General features: G+C 41.5%; 1 pseudogene; it reads left to right on the top strand.

Moving 5' to 3' along the window:
* The first annotated feature begins 293 nt into the window (after positions 1 to 293).
* LOC147882434 (uncharacterized) lies at positions 294 to 16,087 on the top strand (annotated as a pseudogene).
* The last annotated feature ends 7,097 nt before the right edge of the window (positions 16,088 to 23,184 follow it).

The raw sequence follows: 23,184 nt of genomic DNA, 5'->3' as shown, positions 1-23,184 counted from the left end.
CTCGCATGGCGCCTTCTCTGGTGGTCTTTTGTGCCGGTGGTGTTTCGCAATTCTTCACTGTGTTGGCTGTGTGTTCTAGTTCTTGGCATGTTAGTTGTTCGTTTTGGCATTCTATGATCTGTTTCCCTGGCATGTGTGTGGGATTCTCCCATGAGATGCAAGGTGGTTATATAAAGAATGGTACTCCTCTACTTGGATGCACTCGTCTCTCGCATCTCCTTCGTTTTTGTTTGTTGTGGTTGCTCATACATGCTACGGACTCAACTAAGAAGGTGGAGCTTACGATTGAACTGATGGACATTGAGAGTAGTACTTTTCAGGGAGGTTTGCTTAACACTTCTCACTTCTAACTTCCTTTTGTTTCATTTTTGTTTCTCACTTTGTTTTCTTGCTTCTAACTTCGCAATCTGAATTCGTTAATTGTGGATGTTCAGCTTTGGACGAGAAATTTGGCATCCCTATTGACGAAGAAGGCTACGACGATAATTCTGAATCGACAGGTGTGTAGTATTTTTCTTTGCATGTTTTTGTTTTTTAGGGTAATCCACGCAGCATGACAATATCTTATGGGCATTTTCATGTTGTATAGGGTATAGTCCTTTGTCTATAGCAGAAGAAACGAGATCAAATTTTGATGGGAATGTCACTTCGTCGAACAAATGCGGAGAGAAGCTAAAGCGCAGACTTATTGAAGATATAGTGTATTGTCGTGAGGGCAACAGTGTTTTCAAAGGTAACATACTGGTAGTGTGCGTAGTGTTGCTTTGTCATTGTACTGGTAGTGCTTGTTAACCTTTAGCTACTGACATCTTCTTTATTCGGGCTTTCTCCTTTTACTAGTGCAGTAGAACTAGGCGAGTGTTCCAAGTTCAACTCCAAGCATGTGGAAGGTGATCTCTGTTTGTCACACTATCGGGTTGAATCTGCATTTGCTTTGCTTGTCAATCCTATTTTCTATATGCATGAATGTCAAGACACTGTGGCCTATACCTTAGCAATCTTCTAATGTGTCACTCCGCATTCGATCTCCTTCTCCTCATACTTTCGCCTCCCATCAAGCTTCTATATCTCCTGCGCTAATTCAACCACCATCCTCATCCATGCAACCTCCACCATCCTCCTCCAAATCCCTACTTCTCTGCATGCCTCAACGAGCATTGGCCATGTAGCAATTCTAGCTCTGGACCACCTCTGTTGCCTTTGACAGCTCCTGCCACCATTACTGACATGTTTACAATGTAATAGAGGCTTTATAGACGCTCTTTGCCTTTGATCACCTTCACGAAATGTGTAGAAGCATGCATTGATTATCTTGCTAGAGTTTGATGGTCCTAAGAAGTCCATCCGTTCAACCTTTTCCCTCTAGGTCATTATCCTTTGAGTGAATTGAAAGAGCGATTGGCCCGTTCAAAGGCTTCCGAGTCACTGAAGACTTGCTATCATCTCTTGCACCTGTTCATCTGACCTTCCTGTCTTGAATATGTTCTCCAAGTTCGCATAGTTGTATCAGACCATTAACAATAAGATCGCTCGTTCCACTTCTTTTGTTAATCTCACATAATTCATCCACGTTTGAGTATTCATGTCTTATCACTGTGTTGTCACCCTTCAGTATTCCTGCATTGTCAATTGAATTAACAAGCTGTCTTGTTCACTTAAACCAGCTGTCTTCACTTTTGTTTGTGCTGCTTCCAATCGCATTTTGTACTACTCTGATCGTTCTTCTTCTCTGTGTGTTTGTGCGCAGAGGGGATAGCTACGTCAAATTCTCTTATGGTGATGACATCCTATTCTAAAGCATTAAAGGTTGGTGGTGGCAAGAGTTGTGTAATCAACAAGGGTAGCGCTTCCAAATCTTTGTAATAGGCTTTCTTGGGTGCAACCAGGCAAGGGTATGCTGAAGGTTGTTTTAGTGTCTTTTAATGTATTGTGCCATGTCTTAGTATTCGTATGTTTCTGCTTTAGCAAAGCGTATTTTTTAGTTGAATTGTTATTGTTACTGCAGGTTTCTTTTACTCCAATCGTAGGCTGAGTTCATACTGTTCAAAGTATTATGGTTGTGGTGATGATTCAGTGGTATCATGTGTGAAGAGGAGACGTTTGCACTAGTGTTTACAAACATGAGGATTTATAATATTGGAGTGCTTATGTGGTAGATATTGCTTTTTGTATTGAATAATTATTCGACATTTGTTGCGAACAACATTGTCATTTGCCCAATTTTTGCAGAACATCATGTTATGACTATTGATTTTAATATGGATGTTATTTAGTATTTTTCTATAATGTTTTCAGATTATGTGAAGCGCTCATAAAAATGATTGCCAATTGTGCAATACTAATGTATTTACATTTGTAGGCCTTTAATATAATATGCATTGGATAGTTACATTAGTAAGTGGCTTTCTAATTTCCATACTTGTAGTGAGTAAAACTTCTTCCAAAAGCTCTTCTAGTGGTTCTTTAGGCCGGAATGTGAACGAACCACCCCCCTTTGCAATTTCTTCAAGCTCATGCAAAGTTCTTGCTGCTCCTTCTTCTTTTGTTCCTGGAGGAAACGCATTGCCTTTGCTTTGCATAGCTGAGGTCTCTGAGTTCATTAGATTCCGTTTTGCTTTGGAGGGCAAGTTGCTTGTTAAGTATGGAACATACAAGGCTATGGATGTGGCATATGTACCTCAATATGGTTCCACACACATATGTACCTCAATATAGGGATGTCCTTACCATTGATTCATTTTATTGGATTGAGGGCGGTTGTTGAAAAGAGCTGTTGGTGAGGGTGGCACATGCAAATTCTCTCTTCGTGTTGATGCTACTACAAATGTCATTTGTGGTGGAGAGCCTTTTGATGGGAATATCTCCACGCTTCTAGAGGCTACCATTGCATCCTATGTTTGGACAACTAGAAACTCTATTTCTAATGTTGTTGGCACTATTGCCTTTGTCATTATCAAGGCTGACTCTGATAGCTTGACTATTACAGATGGTCCCTTGCCTGAGGACCGTGCTACTGTAAGTTAATTCTCATTTGTTTTCCCCTCTATTGAGCATTCAAATTCTTTTGATTTGCATTTTGTAATTTATTTATTTCTTTTTTCAGCTTTATTGCTGAAAGAAGAAATGTACGACAAATCTACAACATGTGCAATTAAGGAAGCAATGCCAACATGCATGGACACAAATGCACCTGCAAATGAAAGGATCAAAAAAAGGGGTAATGCCATACTTAACATTTAACACATTAGTGCACAACAAGTTGTATATATTGCACTATCAATGTCGCTAACAAGTACAACAAGAGAGTTCACATACATAAACACAAACAATCCTGACGAAAGAACATTACTACTAAAAGGACGATCACAATTTCAAAAAATGGACCCAAATAGCACAGACGTGTTCTTCAAAGATCAGATTTAAAAAATATTATATTGCCATATCTCAAAGGAAAAACTTTGTCCTGCAGAGTACATATCACACTATACTATACATGGAGAAAAAATAAAAAAGAGATTACGTGAAAAAATAATTCGATTCAACAACTACAACATAGCAAAGGATCCAAAAAACCATTTTAGAGAACAATGCTTACTATACTTGCTATTAATTCATGAAGAACACAAACTAAACACTAACAACACAACATGACATGACATGCACAACACCAACAAAAGAATAATAAAGGAAAATAGAAAAAAATTTAACAAACTATTGGTTCAAGATCTCAAACACCCTTGCGAAAATGACGTTGGTAATACATCATCTACTAGATCAGAGATTGAACAAACACCAAATGAATTTGATCTAGCAACAGACATTGACATAAGCAAAAAAAAAGAGAGAATCAAGCTTGTCTACAAAGATTACATATGCAACAATGCCAAACGTTGAATTCCATGAGAAAGTAAGCAATCTTACACAAGAACAATGTTTAATTGTAGATGATGTCATGTTAAACAAATGCGTAAAACAAACAAAAAAATCCACCTCTTCTTATCCGAAAATCCAGGTATAGGTAAAACATACACACTATTACTTCTGGTACAAGGACTACTACAACACTATAATCATAAGCAAATAGACGATATAAATGTAAGAAAACAATATAGTGTCTGTGCTCAACAGATAATAGAATCTCGTATGCAAGAGAGAAAACAGATAGTATGGAGAATCAAAAATTTGATTACTGTAGAACTGATACAATAGATGGCGTTGCCTCCCAACCGTGCGCTCCTGTGAGAGAAGCTTCGATGGCATGCTGGAAACAATAGAGGACGGAGGCTGGATGCTAAGGAATCAGGGTTGCTGTAGCCAGTGATGAAATGGGCTTCACGGGCTTGCTCTTATATAGCCACTAGTCGTAGTTGGTTAGACCCAATTGGGTGACCGACCCAGTCCGCCCAAAACGGTCGACTGGGGGTCGGTCCCGAAATAGGCCACCAACCACACGATAGAACCGGTGCGCAAAATAGAGCAACAGACCTATGGTCATCCGTTCGGCCCATAGCCATCCGCGATCATCTGGGGCTCCAAACGGGCCCCGCAACTCGAGAGTGGGTTGCCCCAGGAAATGCTCTGTCTACCCTCAATGCGGTCAGTCATGGGATGCCTTCCCGCACTTGCATGTAGCCTAGTTGGTAGTGTGCCAACTCTGTCGAGCCATCAGGCCACACATGGCCCCCATCTGGTGTCCGAACCAGGACCTACCGGATAACCAAGCTACTCAAATGCCTTCTCCTCATATGGGGGGCTTACAAGTAGAGTTAGCTGGTTCCCGCGTAGTTACACGAGAGTGGAGCATTGATATCTAACACCCCCCCTCAATGTCCACCTGCAAGTGAACTTACTTTTTCGACCCAATGCCAAGTCGATGAAGATGCCTCTCCAGCAACTCTCTTCCAAGAGCCTTTGTGAAGATGTCCGCAGCATTCTCTGTAGATGGACAGTACACAAAGTCGACCTCTCCATCCATGATGAGCTCATGTACAAAGTAATATTGAATCTCAATGTGTTTTGTGCGAGCGTGGAACACAGGGTTCTTTGCAATCGCCATGCAACTCTGATTGTCACATGATAACTGCGTGGGCTTGTTGTTCTGCACTGCACCCATGTCCCCTAAAATCCTCCTCAACCACATTGCCTCGCAAGAAGCAAAGCATGCTGATTTGTACTCAGCCTCGGTAGAAGAAAGAGCAACTATGGTTGCTTCTTGCTGACCCAAGACACAACTCCAGATCTAAGTGAGAAACAATAACCTGTCACTGATCTCCTGCTGTCCACGTCTCCTACCCAATCTGAGTCACAGAATCCGGTCAAGATGTTGTCCTTGGTATAGGTGATGCCATAATCAAGTGTGCCTTTGATGTATTTCAGCACCCACATCCCTGCCCTCCAATGGTTCTCCCGGAGCTTATTGGAAAACCTGCTTAGTACACCATCGCAAAGCTGATGTCCGGTTGCGTATTACACAAGTAAATCAAACTGCCCACAAGTCTTCTGTACTTCGCTTCGTCCACCAGTGGTGATGAATCCTCGTTTGAGAGCTTCACGTCAACCTCCATAGGGGTGCCAACTGTCTTGCACTCAGCCATGCCAAATGCCTTCAGTATCTCTTCGGCATACTTCAAGTGTGAGATGAAGATCTGTTTTGGATCTTGCCAAACTTCAATCCCCAAATAGAAATGCATCAGCTGTTATTTCAAACTCTCTTCCTAGCAAATGCTTTGTTTGCGAGATCTTCTCTTCATGGTTCCCTGTTATGACAAGGTTATCCACATAAAGGACCACGATCATACACCTACCTCCTTCTTTGAAGATATACAAATTTGCATCAGATGGGCTCCTTCTGAACCCATTTTGTAGAAAGTAGGCATCAATTCACTGGTACCACGCTCGTGAGTGTGGTCAAGGGCTTGCTCTAAGGTGCATGTGTGCATCTAGGGGAGTCACATGTGTGTGTGTGTGTGTTGTAGAAGGACACCTAGTGCTATGAGGTGTCCAATGCATGATCTAAGTGATGATGTAAGCACAAAGGACCCCACATGGGAGGTTCCTTTGATTTGGCCAGTCCCACTGATGTAGGGGTTGATTACCACTGATGTGGAAGGTGCCTTTGATCTAGGCCACCCTCTCCCCATTTCTATAAGACCCAAGACACAACTCCAGATCTAAGTGAGAAACAATAACCTGTCACTGATCTCCTGCTGTCCACGTCTCCTACCCAATCTGAGTCACAGAATCCGGTCAAGATGTTGTCCTTGGTATAGGTGATGCCATAATCAAGTGTGCCTTTGATGTATTTCAGCACCCGCATCCCTGCCCTCCAATGGTTCTCCCGGAGCTTATTGGAAAACCTGCTTAGTACACCATCGCAAAGCTGATGTCCGGTTGCGTATTACACAAGTAAATCAAACTGCCCACAAGTCTTCTGTACTTCGCTTCGTCCACCAGTGGTGATGAATCCTCGTTTGAGAGCTTCACGTCAACCTCCATAGGGGTGCCAACTGTCTTGCACTCAGCCATGCCAAATGCCTTCAGTATCTCTTCGGCATACTTCAAGTGTGAGATGAAGATCTGTTTTGGATCTTGCCAAACTTCAATCCCCAAATAGAAATGCATCAGCTGTTATTTCAAACTCTCTTCCTAGCAAATGCTTTGTTTGCGAGATCTTCTCTTCATGGTTCCCTGTTATGACAAGGTTATCCACATAAAGGACCACGATCATACACCTACCTCCTTCTTTGAAGATATACAAATTTGCATCAGATGGGCTCCTTCTGAACCCATTTTGTAGAAAGTAGGCATCAATTCACTGGTACCACGCTCGTGAGTGTGGTCAAGGGCTTGCTCTAAGGTGCATGTGTGCATCTAGGGGAGTCACATGTGTGTGTGTGTGTGTTGTAGAAGGACACCTAGTGCTATGAGGTGTCCAATGCATGATCTAAGTGATGATGTAAGCACAAAGGACCCCACATGGGAGGTTCCTTTGATTTGGCCAGTCCCACTGATGTAGGGGTTGATTACCACTGATGTGGAAGGTGCCTTTGATCTAGGCCACCCTCTCCCCATTTCTATAAGAGAGAGTCACCTCTCTCACAATCAAAGAGAACAACATTTTTTGGTTTGCATCTTGTGTTGTCACTTCTCTTCCCAAGATGCATCTCTTCTATCCCACTTACTTCTATATTTGGTATCAAAGCTTTAGGTTCTAGATCTAGCTTAGCCTAGCATTAGATGCTCCCTAGTATGAATTCTTAGACTTTTTCAAGCTTCTTCAGCATCTCCATTTCTTCCCCTCTTCTCACCCAAATTTGTGAGAGCTTGTTCTCTAATTATAGCCCACCATTTGCAAAACCCTTTGAACTAGAGCTTCTACCCCCTAGGGCGCACCTCTGGCTTAGAGCATTCTCCAAGATTTCATCCCAGTCGCGCATGGTGGTTGAAGTTTTTTGACTGATTTCTGATGATAATGGTTGACCAATCAACTGTGTGATGGGGTTTTTTAGTCTTACTACTCATTTACTGAGTTTTTCAGTTGATCATAACTTTGCTTGAGTATAAACATCATTTGGGAATTATCTTTCAAAGGATTATGAGAGTTTTATGATGATACATTGCCACTTGTAAGAGTATAGACACTACCTTATTTAAAGGTAAAAACTACTCAAATGGCATCCTCTTATGAATCACAATATGATCAAATGCCCAATATGAAGCGTGAATATTTCAAAAATCTCATGAAGACTTTCATCAACAACAAAGACAAATTGAAGTGCTCAGGACAAGGTGTGAACATACATGCCAACATATATGGAGATAAGCAAGTATGGTATGCATATGGTGAGACAAACTTTATTGAATTTGCCTCTACAATCATGAAGTCTATGACCACTGATAGTGGTGAACAAATGGATGCAAATATTGATGACTATGTTTCAAAGTATGTTTTCTTTTGGAAATGTTTTGTACTTCTCAAGAACAACATTCTTGCTTATGAGATATTCTTGATGCTACCATTGAAAAAGGGAGATCTACTCTCTTCACATTTTAATTTCATGCCAACTTATCCCAGTTTTGTAAACCTTGATCCTTGGGCACCTTTGCTAGCATGAGATCCTAGCTACAGATTTATCCTTGACCATCGTGAGATGGCATGTGTGACTACCATGAGATGGCATGAGAAACTATGTGATTAGATGTATCCTTGACATAGCAAGAGACAAACCCTTGAGGGGGGGTATGTTGGGATAAGTATGGTTAAGGGCTTGCTCTAAGGTGCATGTGTGCGTCTAGGGGAGTCACATGTGTGTGTGTGTGTTATAGAAGCACACCCAGTGCTATGAGGTGTCTAGTGTGTGACCTAAGTGATGATGTCAAGCACAAAGGCCCCCACATGGGAGGTTCCTTTGATTTAGCCAATCCCACTGATGTAGGGGCTGATTTCCACTGATGTAGGGAAGGTGCCTTTGATCTAGGCCACCCTCTCCCCATTTCTATAAGAGAGAGTCACGTCTCTCACAATCAAAGAGAACAACATTTTTTGGTTTGCATCTTGTGTTCTCACTTCTCTTCCAAGATGCATCTCTTCTATCCCACTCACTTCTACATAGGCTTCATGATTTACTTTTGTGGGAATTATTGCCCGGTGGTGGTGGCTCTCATCAGCCATGTCTGTCGTGGCTAAGATTCCACCAGGCTAGTAGTCAATTACCAGCCATCGATCGTAGTGGTGATCTGCTCATCCACCACATGGCATCTGCTTCATGATTACCATCCCCCGTCAGGGGTGGAGCCTAATATTCCATTGCGGTGGCCTATAATTAATATGGATGGAACCCCAATCTCCAGCCACCATGGTGGCTTGAACTTTATAATATATAAGATCCATGGCATTTGGCATTTTACTATGTTGTTCTCATCTGCCCCTGCTTTGCTACTTTTCTCCACACGCTCTGCTACTTTGCTCCACACCCCTCCTCCAGCTCTTTTCTACCCCTGCTCTACTTTGATCCATGCTCCCTCCTCCAACTCTCATCACTCATCTGCGTCCCTGTTCATCTGCTACTCACCCACTCATCTTCACCATGCCTACTACCACCCCCCCTCAATGCACTATGATACCAATGTTATCTGCTGTTATCTGCCTTCTCATAGAAGGTGATTGCGTTGTACTTACCTAGAGTAGAAATGTTGGCACTAGAGGAGACCCTTCGTTCCTACAGTCGATTCCCCCCATATCTGCATGTCACCCCCTTAGAGGACATGCTCACCTCTGGCCTCTTTATGGCTATGTTGTATGGGTTCCCCCTAGATGTCAATGAAGGCCTCAATATTTTCATGGTAGAGTACTCTCGACTTGTTGGGGGGGCCATAATCTGAGTCCTGGCAATGTGCATGGTCTTTGGCCTCTCCATCGTCTCCTCCTTTGGCTTTGTAAAAAAATTTAATGCAAGAGATTGGCACAAATACTGAGTTGTACAAATTCCCTCTTGCTCAGACGAGGCTCATAACCACTCAGCAATGGCTGGATGTAATCTTTTGGCCTCTAAGGCTCTCAATGATCTTTTGGCTCACTAGATGTAATGTTTTAGTCTTCAAGGCTCTCAGTAATTGCTAAGTTTTTATTACATTTATGTAATCTCTTTTTATTCAATTTGAGGCTTTGAGTATGCACTGTTGCTAACTTTTATATTTGAATGGTTATGGTCACTGGCTATAATCTTTTGGCATTTAAGGCTCTCAGCAATTGCCTAGTTTTTATAAATGTAGGATTCTCGGAATGATAGATTGTGTCTCATTATTACACCAAGAACCAGCATGGTGGTCTCTCCAAGCCAACCTTGAATTTTAATGATCTGCATGGGTGTGGTACCCAGCGACAGGTGGCAAAGCTATGGCAAAATGCTATGCGATGATAAGTGGTCAGGCGGCTCATGCCAGAGATTGCATTGCATGAAGTAGTGTAGACATGCACAATGTAGTACAGAGTTGGCGTGTGTCGAGATCTACAGTGTTCAAAATAAATAGATTGCGTCTCATTATTACGCTAATGTGGCATAATGACGTTAGGAAAGTTTTTTACGAGAGCGCAAGTCTGCGTGAAATTCAAATATTCACCCAAGAGCGCATTGCGTCATAGTCCCGAAATGGCCCTGAAAATATAGTTCTGCGATTAGCTACATCCAAGCAAACATTAACCCCTCCTTAATTGTTTTAAAAAAGAGCTTGAATCACATGCTTGTTTTAAAATCATAAAAATCCTCTATCACTAGGCATAGTTAGTCCTTAATCCACTTCTTGTGAAGGCCCTTGCGTCCAACATCCCCTCCCTTAATTGTTTAGAAAAGAGCTTGAATCACATGCTTGTATTAAAATTATAAAATTCTATTAAGAAATGTGAGAAGACTTTTCAAAAGTGGTGGCTAAATTGGTGCATCACTTTCAAAAAAGTGATGGCTTCATTGAGACAGTATTGAAACTATATGCACGAACACATGTTCATTATCAAAGTTGCTGAATTCATATAAACTATGTGAGATATAAAGAACTTGAGAATAACTAGATAAAAAAAGATTCTTTATGGACACATTACGAATGTATCACATGTTCTAATTCATCTACTAAATTTTTTCTTTGGTATTTGGACATGCTATTTATATCCAAGTTAGATAATGTCTCTTACCATAGCCACAAAATGAACCATATTCATAGATATTTGTGTGTATGCTAATAATGGGCCTTGGATAAAGGTTGGGTAGCAAATTGCTCTTTCATATTACTACTTAGGTTAAAGTATGCAACAAGTCAAGGGAAAGTCTCTATGTTTTTATTACAACTTAGTGTAAACTATGTAAGAAGATGTTAAATATTCCACATTCCATGGATATATACTCCTTAGTTGCATTGATGGCACTATGCTCAACCAATTTTCCTATCTATTGGTCAAGGCCATGGCATGTCATGGATAAAGGTTTGGTAAACTCAGGGGACAGATCTTTCTTTTATATTACTACTTCGAATGAAGTATGTAGCAAGTTGAGGGAAAGACTTTATTTTTTTATTCCAACATAGCGTGAAGTATGTAACAAGATCTATTAAATATTCTACATTCTGTGGATATCTACTCCTTCTTGCATCGATGACACCAACTTTCCTACGTATTAGTCAAGGCCATGGTGAGTATGGCACGTTGCATGCCTTACCTTTTTATCGGCTTGTCATCAAGCACAATGTTGCAGGAAGCAATCATCTGATAAATCTTGTATACTTTATGTTCTTCCACATACCAATCAAAAGCATTGTTAATTCAAAATCATAACCCATTGCGTGAGTGTCTAATTGGAGAGCTATGAGCCTAGTTGTGTATAAAGTAATCCAAACAAATTTTGCATAGGGGTGGATCAAGTATCTTGTTAGATTGGAGAGAGAGAGAGAGAGAGAGAGAGAGAGAGAGAGAGAGAGAGAGAGAGAGAGAGACTAGGAGCTTAAAAGATAAAATATGTGTGATTTTTTGCTTTTAAAAAATTAAGGTAAGCTTGAGTTGCCCGAGCTCCTCTCCCCTTTTATATCACACCTTTATTATTTGATTGAATTTGGGGTTTCCCTATTTTAGTTTCCTCCCATATTACCATGTTATTTAATGTAGTTCAAATTTTCATATTTAGATACAAGGGAAGTTTTTGAATTGCTTACTACTCAATCATGTGTGAGGGATAATGAATGAAGGAGACCCCACCACTAACCTACTAAGAACTCAATAAATTATAATAAGACAAAAGAGCTTGCTATTTTGGTCTACACTTCTTGTTTCATGGGATCTTTAAATAAGAAAGTGTTGTACATGCTGGGTGACACGATTACTTGTGGGATTTAGTGTCCAACAATTGTAGAAAAGGAGAGCACATGTATTGAAGGATTACTTATGGGATTTAGTGTCCAAGAATTGTAGAAAAGGAGAGCACATGTATGAAAGAAGGAAGAGAGAAGAACTAATAAGATCTAGAGAGGTCTCATGAATTGATTTAGTAGACTATTAAACTTGAAGGGAATTGATTTAGTTGACTCGTAAGAGACGGCACTCACTCGATGCGTGAGTGAGTGAGGAGGGCTGATATATTAAACTCCAAGGTCTTATAAGGATGGAGGCAAAGCTAGGGAGAGACGTAGTGAGTGATATACGAAACTCCAAGGGACATAATTTTAAGAGTTGAAGAATTGGAGCGGTAGCAAGATGAGGGCGTTGGTGGTGGTGTTGATCTTTGTGCTTACGAGTGCCGATGTGGGAGATCTCTTGTGCGTTCTCCCGCCTCAAGAATTCACGTTCTACACCACAGTCACCTATGGCGGTTCCCATTCCACCGTCACCCAGAGCGCAGGCCCTCCCTCGTCTAACGCCGCCGACCTTACCTTTGGAGAAATCGAGCTCACTTCCGGTATCCTTTCTGCAGCCTCTGACCTCTCCACATCCCCGTTGCTTGGCTCTTTCCAAGGTTTCCGCATGGCGACTGGCGCTGGCGTTGGTGGCAACGAAATCGTCCATAACACCTTGCAGTTTACCTCTGGCCCTTACGTTGGCACACTCGTTCTCGAAGAATATGCCAACGCCGGTAGCGTAACCGTTCCTAAGGTTCTCCCCCAGTTGGCCATGCTTGGCGGCACAGGAGACTTTCTTTGTGCCCGTGGCTACGCCATCAACAGTATCTACTCCGTCACGCCTTTTGCAGGCGGAACCAACGTAACATATGAGAAGACTCTTTACTTATACTTCTAAGTGCGTAACTTAGAGTTGCCAAATGGTTACCTCGCCTCTACCTCGAAGAGCCAAGTCTACGGCTGCTTCTGGCTCCCTTTCTCCTCCTCTCTCGCTGCCTCCATATTAGGTCCCTGATGGCCCCTCCCTTATCGCTCCTTCCCTCATCGCTTTTCTGCCCTTCTTTTCTGTTCTCTCCATTATCTGTGTTGTAATTCTCACAGCTTTAAGTATGAATTGCGCTCTTATTGTGACATTGAAACATCTGTTCATATCGTCAATGCACGGGCTCGGAATATTTAGGGGCCAAGAGTGCATGGCAGCAACTCTTCTGAGTTGCAACTTTCAAGTCATTCTCCTCCTTTTTACTGTCGCGCATGGGTGACTTCTGGGAGGTCCATTGTCCAGGGCAATCAATTTTCTTAGAACTTCGTGCCGTCTAGAGGCGCTCTGTGACTTTTCCAGGCTCCCTCACAGTTCGTCTCCATCCCGCATCGCCAGATGTAGAAGTGTGGAGGGGGGAGGCGGGGGGCTGAACGTAGGCAGAGGTGAGAGAGAGAGAGAGAGAGAGAGAGAGAGGGGAAACAGCGACGGAGCTTAATCAATTTAATTGATATGGTTTTAGCTTAGTTTATATCAAGTTAATCTATGTGCCGTTAGAACTAATTAATTGAATTTCAACCATTTATATCCCCTTGAATAAGTGTGCCTACGAGGCCTGCCTATTCTATATCAATTAGTGAATCTCCCTTGGGGGTTTTCACCAAGAAGATGTAAGTATAGGGATTTTAAAATTCAAAAATGTTAAGGTAAATTTATATAAGTGTATTAATTATATATGAGATATTCCATTCAATTTTTGGGAAAAGGCATTAATTTATATAGAAAAAGGGGTCCTTTTATCCATGGAGAGTTTATAGATAAGGTGTCAAAGCCACACGTTGTACTTAGGTTCTTAATAGTGCCTCCCTTAGGGAATCTCCTCCGTTCTTGGGATGAATGCCAATTTGAAGGCTTCAAGTCGTACTTGGACCTTCAATTTTAAACATTGTTCTATTGAGAAGAGAGTTACGGATGCACCAAGTGGCAAGCATACTTGTAAAATGAAGTGGCTTTTGACTTAGAATGTCAAGCATTGGAGGCATTCTTCATATCTTGAAAATATAGCATTATCATCAATCTCCTCTTGTTATAAGGTTTGAAGTGCATAAGTATTTGCAAGAGCTCTATTTTGATCCAATTTATTACCTTATCTGGTCAATCCATCTTAAAGTAATGCCCCACACTGCTCCAATTTTTAGATCTATTCTTTTCTTGCAATAGTATCCTTTAGTATTTGGGTAATCTCTGTGCTCATACTTCACAAACCTATGCCAAATAAGTAAAAGTATTTTTTTCTTACAATTGATGTTCTAGCTCATCCAATTATTTTCTCATTTTATTATGTATTAAATTTAAAGGAAGCAAAATCAATGTGGAGCAGACATGCAGTAGGTAAAGTTAAAGCCATCCTAACACTTGACATGAGAGGTATTATTTTATGAAGAGTTATAGTTCAGGCATCTAATTGTAAATGTAAGCTCTAATTGCACATCTAAAATCTAATTATAGACTTGGCTTTTTAGGTAGGAGCATAGTGCCATCAAACACAAAATCCAAGCTCTCCTTGAGCCACGTGTCCCTCTATTTTCAGTTTTGATTCATCTAAATTCAATTTGGTGACTGCATGTCTGCCTAAAAGGTGGTGCCTTTGCTTTTGGATCTATAAGGTGCCTTTGCTTTTCGATCTCACATGCCTCATGCGCATGCGTACTACTTGTTCATCATTTTCTTGCTATCAAGGAGCTGGTATTGCTCAACCATCTCAGTGTAGTTCTCCAAATGGGGTGACCTGGGAACTAATACGAGGCCGTATCGAGGGGTGTGTGGAGTTTCCCATCTTTGTTCAACAAATCATCCCAGGGCGAGACGAGGATCTTTTCTTAGTGTTTAGTTGTCGTTGCCTTCCAGGCTACGAGACTTCTCCGAGTGACAAGGGAGGGCATGTGGAGCAGCGCAGATCTCTGCGGATGCATTTAGTTTAGAGATTCAGTGCTTCTTGCACAGCATGGAAATGAATAGAAGAGAATTTCATGTCTCAAACAGTCCAAAGGTATCACAATACAGAATGAAAAGTTCATGTAAAGAAAACAGGGGATGATACAAGCAGTAGACCAGGGATGCGATCTGATCGGTTGGGTGTGTCTGGATTGCTCCTCCAGAATGTAATGCTTGTTAGACTTTGTGTTACAAGTTGCTAGAAAACGCCTATGAAAAGACTGAAACTGAGAAGAAAGCTAAGCAGGCTGGAGGTGCCCAAGTAGATTTTGGGAAGCGAACGAGAGGAAGAGCGAGCGGTTTTCATGTGCAAGAAGGTGGGAGAATAGCTGGGTTGATAGGTGGTTTTATGTAGCAGGTCGCTACTAGAGTAGCTTGCCACACTGAATGTATGATGTTGAGTTTCCAACATGCTATGTAGGAATTTCGACCCTTAATAGTAGACTTAGATTCTGAGTTGCAATCGAATCAATTATCATCTTTGCTCGATGCTATCGGATATTTAGAGAAGGTGAAGATCTTAAATGTGTTTGGAAATATGCCTTCCTGATAGCATTGGAGGATGCCGGTAAGCTTTTGTTGAGCATCACAGCTTCCCTGACCTCGTTATCTCTTGTTTGAGTGCCTAGAAAACATTTGTTGTTGTTGACTGCTATTATTGGTAACTTTCTCCAGAAGTTGGTGGAGCTCAAAGTCGGTTTCAATTAGTTGGAACGACTACCTTCAAGAATTGGCTATGACCTCAATTTTTTTGAAATGCTTTCTCTACATTCAAACAAGTTGATGTTCCTTGCATCTTCTATTTGTGAGCTAAAGCATCTCAAGTTTCTAGATTTGCATTTCAACAATTTGAAGTCCTTGTCTCCAACTATTGGAAACTTGGGTGCACTGGAAAAGCTAAATATAAGCAACAATCTCAACGATTTTGGGGGAGGATTGCCAGATTCCATAGGTGATCTAGCTTTCCTAGTGGAATTAGACCTGAGCTCTAATCAAAGAAGAGTTTTTCCTGATTCAATGGGAGCCTTGCGAAATCTGAAGGTAATCAAAGTTAACAACAGCCCTCTTGTGATACCGTCCTCAGAGGTGGTAGACCACGGTGTAGAGGTACTGATCGAGTACATGGAAGTAAGGTGGAAGACATCCCAAACATACGGAGAAGATTGTTTATGTGCATCACCCAAAGGGGGAAACAAGTTAGGGCAGCGAGCAGTAGTAGCACCTTCCTCATCAAAATAGAAACAACAATATTCTTTAAAAAAAGACATATTATGCAATGTGCAAAAAACATTATGCTATTTGCATAATACATGATGCAAGATCCCAAGGAATGCAATGTATACATTATGTGATTTGCAAAATACACGATACAAGATCCCTGGTATTATTTTGGAGAGAAAGTGTGACAACTCTCCCCCCACATGAACGTGTAGTTACATGAACAGGTGGTTATATATAATGTGAAAGTTGTGCCTAGATGATCATGTTTTCACATGATTATATGGTTATATATACTGCCAACTTTCTATCCACATGCCAACTCTCTATCCACATCAATGTGTGGTTATATACAAGATGTACACAATGCTATATAATTATACATAGCAATAAAACAAAGATTTGTCATGCGAATAAGAAAGCATTTCAAGTGTGCTTCGTTTCTTCATGACGTATCTTTTTACATTTGCAATGTACGTTGGAGATGTGACTTACGATCAATTGACATGGCTTGTCATTTACACCAATATCACATGGATTGTAAGCAATTGATACATGTACTTATCTACAAGCACATCTAAAGAGCAGATACTCTTATATTCTAATTGATGTCATTCATAGAAATGAAGCGAACATTTACTGAAAAGCAAATATGTGTTTATCAAAATAGTATCTGAAATAAGAAAAGACAATTATACCCTAGTGTTCCATCATGGCCATTCATCGATGCATATTTAGAAGAGTGGCAAAAGATGTTCTCCAAATTTATAACAAAAAAGAATAATTCTTGAGCTCCACCCTAAAAAATCAACTCATCATTACTTTCACAATCTAACAACTGCCTGCCCGAATCTAGTTGAGCTACCCATGCTAGGTATAGCTTCGTCCTCTATGCCTGAACTTGGCCCAAATCACTCACCACTTTGTTGTGAGGTAGTCGACTTTCTCGATCAACTAGATGAAGATCTCCCGGAGGCCTACCACAAGAAAAATTCACTCGAGGAAGGTAAGAATGAGGATACACGAGCCAGTTTTGAGGAGGTCCCCACCAACGTGTTACCTCCTAGGGGCATCTCAAGAAGAATTCCGAGGAGGATGGGTCAGGGAGAGATAACCAATTTAACTTTCTTAGAGATGCATGTAGAGCCCTCTTACAATGAGCCACAAGTAGTTAGGAATTTTGTTGTTTTGGTGATCTCCTGGAATGATAGCAAGTGTTGTAGTAGCTTGAAGCAGAAGGCGTGTCTTTCGGTTTTGAGAAGATTGAAAGCGAATGTTGTTCTGTTACAAGAGGTGAAGTGTGGAGCTAATGATAGTTTTTGGATTTCATGTTGGAAGCTGAACTTCGATACTTTTGTTAACTGCCCAACATGCGAGAAGGGGGGTGCTCGGTCATTCATCTCTAAAGGCTCAGGAAGTGTTTAGAGATATGCTTCAGGCTTTGTGGTGGCAGTTTCTTTAGTGTTAGATGGATTCAAATTTCATGGAGCTTGTATTTATGCCCCCAACTCTGATGGTCTGAGCTATGGTGTCTCATCACTCCGATGGTCCTTTGGATGCTAGCATAGGGGTAAGCCCACAGGAGAATGCAGTGTGTATAAGGCTTCGATGGGATAAACCCTATGATAGAACACTGTGGTGATGGATTCATGTGTATGGTCTACTATGGTCTCCTAGCTATGGCTCCAGCATCGGATAAGTGCCACTATCACACCCATTGGCCATGTCGGAGTCAAAGAGAAGAGACTTAGTGTGGGGATCCTGGAAACAAGAGTGAAAGCACTACCACTCAAATCTAGCAAGTGTGGCATACGCTACTCAATTAGGCTTAGATCATTGGTCACATCAAGAAAATCAGGCCAAAGAAAAGAATCCCCAAGTATGTGTAGGATGCAACCACCTTCACCAGTAATTCTAGAGCGAATTGGTCTCTGTGCATGGCTTCTTGGGATGTTGTCACAACATAACTACGGGATCATTGGGTTCTTCATGGAGATTGGAATACAATGGAGTCTCAAGATGATCTCATCCATTTCATCCAATATATGGCTCAGAGAGAGAAGATTTGGGAGAGGGACACTTTTTGAAAGTTGAAATTTCAAATTTCAAATCTCCCTCCCTCTCCCTCCCCCTCCCTCCTCTCTCTCCACCTCCCTCCCTCCTCCTGCCCCTCTCCCTCTCCCTCTCCCTCTCACCTCCCTCCCTCCCTCTCCCTCCCTCTCCCTCCCTTCTTCTCTCCCCTCCTTCTTGATCCTCCTCCCTCCCCTCTACTTCCTCCCCTCTCCTCCTCCAACCACGTTGCTCCTTTTGGCTCCTCCTCCCTCCTTCCTCTTCCCTCCTTCTCTAGCTACCCTACTCCCTCTCCCCTCCTCCAGCTGCCTTGCTCCCCCTTCCTCCTTCCTCTCCCCTCCTGTAGCAGCTCTCCCCCTTCCTCCTTCCCTCCCTTCTGCACCAGCTGCCCTACTCTCCTCCTCCTCTTCCTCTTGCCTTGGCCTACTTCTCCTCCTCCCTCTTCCTTACTACTTCCTCCCTCTCACTACTCCCTCTTTGCCAGCTTCTCCTTTGCATGCTCTGATACCTATAGCACTGATACCTCTCTTTGAGTACTCATGGGACCATTCGAGGACATATCCAACAAGTACCATGTGAACTTACAATTGGAGGCTGAATATGCAAGCACACACCATTTGGGATTTAAGGGAACTCCTCAAAATGGAGTCAAAATGTGCTCCACATTCTTCGATTGTAAGGGAAGAAGCATCTTGACCTTTGGGTGGATGAAACCTTGTATCCTTTAGACCCTGTCACCCAAATGAGTCCTCCTTTTCATTCAGTATATGATGTTGTTCGGTTTTTTTGTGACAGACATGCTAGATTGCTTGGTTATTGCAATCAATTGAGCCATGCTCAGACATTGGCTATGTAAGCAAGGGAGGTGCAGAGAGCCCAAGCAGAAGAACTAGCACATTTGGGAAATATTACTATTGTGGCAATGCATAGTAGTATACAAGATCTCCAATTGCAAAACAAGGAACTCAATGTGACAAAGCCCGTGCACTAGACTTGGAGTGACATGAATTGGAAGAATCAATCCATAAGATTTTTGAAAGAAAACAAGCTTTGGAAAGGTCTATCTATGGCCAAGTTCAATGTGCTATGGAGAAGGAATGGGAGAAGTTGATAGAACGAGTACAAAAGTTGAAGGCAACACCTTTGGGATTGAAGGAGAGGAAAGACAATTGCAATCTATGGATGCACTATCAGCCAATAGCGGTGCTCGAAAGAGGAGAGTACGGGCTATAAGGTTAGTTCTCCAATGTTTCAATGAAATTTCTTACTCCAAAATATTCATGGTATTGCATTGTTTACACTAAGAGTCATTTGTACTCTACTTTAGGAATTTCATGGAGGATGTGATGGGAACAATGGAAATGGATGATATTGACCCTTCATATGTTCTGAGAAGTTTAATAAAGCCAAGTGATGTCATTGAAGTGTTGAAGGACCCTAGACAAAAAGGGCTACGTGGACAAGTTGCTAGAGAGGTAATGAAGGACTTCAAGGGCTAGAGGTACTTGGAGGCTGGAGCTAATGATGCTACTAGTGTAAGTTGTGAAGCTTAGAACTCTGTTTTTAAATTTTTCAAGTCTGGTATGAAGAAAAGTATAAGATATCTACATTGTCATTGCCAACACCCTAGTCTGTAAGGCTTGCACATCAAATAAACAAACCATTGACCAATGTGCTAGAGAAAAGCTTGGAGGATACCATTGTGTAAGTGGCACAATGACTTGGAAGAGTAAAAAGGAATCTGGAATCCAAACATTTGAGATGAATGCTTTCAATAATGTTTACGTGGATGTAGAGAATTTGCAGAGAGCCATGGTCAAATTCTATGGGATGAGAGAAGAAGGTGAGAGGAATTCCCTCCACGTTCAACTTTACTTCTTCTCATTTCTATATCCTTACTGTATGCCTCTTCCATTGTAGAGATGTCAAGCTAGTATTTGTTATGAAAATGGATGAAGCTTAGTGAAAGAGCACATGATAGAGTGGGTGAGCATTTGTATTATGAATGACACCTTGTGTTTTGCTCAAGGGGATGAGGAAGCTAAGCAAGGTTTCTTAGTCCAATCTGAGAAGGACATATGGTGGCTTGTAGCATTTGAGACCCCAAAGGAGTGCCACCAGACATTGAAGTGGTTTTGGAGAGAATCAGCATCCCATCGATTATTCAAAGACAAGAGGTAGGGCAAACATTGACAGTGGATGGGCAAGTTGAATGGCATCTAGCTAGTGATTTGAAGACCCTCAAGTGCTTGTATGGTTGTGATACCAGTGCATATGAAAAATAGATATGCTTCAACCAAAGTTTAGCCCCTCATCATCATAAAAAGGATCCTAAGTGGGACCCCATTTTGCCGATTCCATTGAAGCAATTACATACATATGTGTACTTTGCATGCTGAACTGAACATACTTGACAAGTTTGAACAAATATGGAGAGAGGAGAGGAGAAGAGTGGAGATGAGGAGAGAGTGCATAGCTAGAGAACACACCACAAATGACTAACTATACACTAGATTTAGTTGAAAATGTAGAATATATACAAACCCCTTTAGGGTTAGGGTTAGGGCTTCTAACCCTTTTCTTTATATCACCCTATTGGGCTAGTGCTATGCACATATTGAACATCATGAAGTAGGCCTTCCCTCAAGATGATGATCCTGGGGAATCAAAGAAGGACTAAGCATTACATTCCATCACACCCCTTTAATGGGAATGTCCTTCGTCTGCATTATACCAAGAGCTTTTTTGTGCTTCTTAAAAATCTCTTTGCCAAGTGGTTTGGTAAAGATGTCTGCAACATTTTCTTTGCTATCACAATGCTACAGTGTGATGTCACCAAGTAACACTCTTTCTCTGAAAAGATGCTTTCTGACATCAATGTGCTTGGTCTTGGAGAGATATAATAGATTCTTGGCCAATGCTTGAGCCAATTGATTATCACAGTATACTATTTTTGGCTTTGATTAATCAAAGTAATCAATTTCTGACAATAGTCTTCTAATCCATATAGCTTCACATGCACCTGTTGTGAGTGCCCTATATTTTGCTTCAGTTTTGAAGACAAAGAAATAGTTGGTTGTTTATTTAACAATCATGATATAGCACCTTGACCAAAGAAAAATGCATATCCTTGTGTGGATCTCCTGGTCTCATGATCTCTTGCATAGTCAATGTCACGGTATCCATGCAATCTTGGATGACTTCCTCTGTATTCTATTCCAAACTATCTTGTACCTCTCCCGTACCTCTAATGTATCTCAAGACTCTTTTGGTTACATTCCAGTGATACTATTTTCTATTTGTCATAAACTGTGCTAGTGAACTTATTGCATAACAAATATCTGGCCATGTGATAGTCAGATATATAAGAGATTTGATGAGTTGCCGATAGTACTTGTCATTGACTGTAGGCTTTTCTACATATTTAGCAAGTTTCAAACTCTGCTCCATGGGAGTGGCTGCAATCTTGCAATCTGCCATATGAAACTTCTTCAAGAGACTGTCAACATATTTTAGTTGACTCATGAAGGTGCTTTCTGAATCTCTCAAGAACTCAATACCAAGACAATACTACATAAGTCCAAGATTTTTCATGTTGAACTCTGTAGATAAGTCTTGTTTTAACTTCTTGATGAAGCTATCATTACTTCTAGTCACAACCACATACCATCTACATACAAAAGTGCAATAGTAATGTCTTCCCCTTGAGCTTTGTAGTAGAGAGTGTGATCTGCATCAGACTTCATGTATCCTAGATTAGCAAAATATTTGTCAATTCTGTTGTACCAAATTCTGGGTGCTTACTTTAAGCCATGGAGACTTTTCTTGAGATGGCAAACCTGATTCTCTTTCCCTAGTTCAACATAACCTACTGGTTGTTACGTGTAGACTTCTTCATCTAGGTAACCATTGAGAAAGGCATTCTTGACATCTAGTTGGTACACATTCCATCTACTAAGTGTCACTAGTGATATCAAGAACCGTATGGACTCCATCTTTGCTACTAGAGCATAAGTCTCATCATAACATTGACCATATTATTGTGCAAAACTTTTTGCAACTAGTATGGCTTTGTATCTTTTGTTATCTCTGCGAGCATCAATGGACGAAGCTTTTCACAAGTATTGGTCGATGGTGGATCTGGGGTTAACATCATCACCTTGCAGACATGCAAAGAATTGGGTTGGAATGACTAGCAGTTGGTGCCATTTTTGGTTTGAATGGTTGATCAACAAAGAATACATCCATTGGGCATGCTGTGACGTGTGCATCGAGGTTTCCAAAATCGACTTCATAGTTTTCCTTATCATGCTCAGCATGGAGGGGCCATGGCCAAAGTACAGTTTCCTTTTGGGAGAACCCTAGTTACGGTAGGCAAATGTGAAGCAAAATTGGGTCCTCACTACATTGCCGGTGTGACTAGGTAGAGATAAGGTCCACATGTCAATGGGAGTGGTCAATGCACTCGATGGGGTAGTCCGACCAATCATGGCCGAAACAGTGAACATGGCGGATGGCCTCGAGGACTATGAAGAAGAGAAGTTTCTATGCAACAACCCAGACTTGGTGCCACTATTTACAGTCGATGGAATTTTGGCACAATATCGCTAGCCAGAATCAGGGATTGGTCTAGTGTCATTGCAATCACAGTTGCAACCTGTGAAGGACCTATTGTCTATAGATCTTAAATATGAAAGATGTCCTAGAACAGGAGAGGGAATTTGAGGAGCGATTGACATGGGTAGTGCACGTGTAGGAAGACACTCTAGAGACAGTGTTCCTAGGTGTTGATAGGAGCTAAGCCCATGAAGATTAGCACACTTCTAGAAGAGGAATTCAGGAACGAATTGGTGTCCTTGATAATCCAGTTTGTGGATGTGTTTACGTGGGACTCTTTTGATATGCCTGGCCTGGACCCAAAGTTTTACGAGCACTAGGTTAACCTGAAGAAGGATGTCGTGTCCACCAAAATGCACCATTACTGCATGATTCCGCATGTGGCTAAGCAGGTCAAGACAAAACTAGAGAGGCTACAGGTGGGATTCATT

Source organism: Dipteris shenzhenensis, chromosome 29 (assembly GCF_047967505.1).
Source record: "Dipteris shenzhenensis isolate YYH24624 ecotype China chromosome 29, Dip_SZ_1.0, whole genome shotgun sequence".
NCBI classification, from domain to species: domain Eukaryota; kingdom Viridiplantae; phylum Streptophyta; class Polypodiopsida; order Gleicheniales; family Dipteridaceae; genus Dipteris; species Dipteris shenzhenensis.
This window is presented reverse-complemented; position numbering and strand designations above follow the sequence as displayed.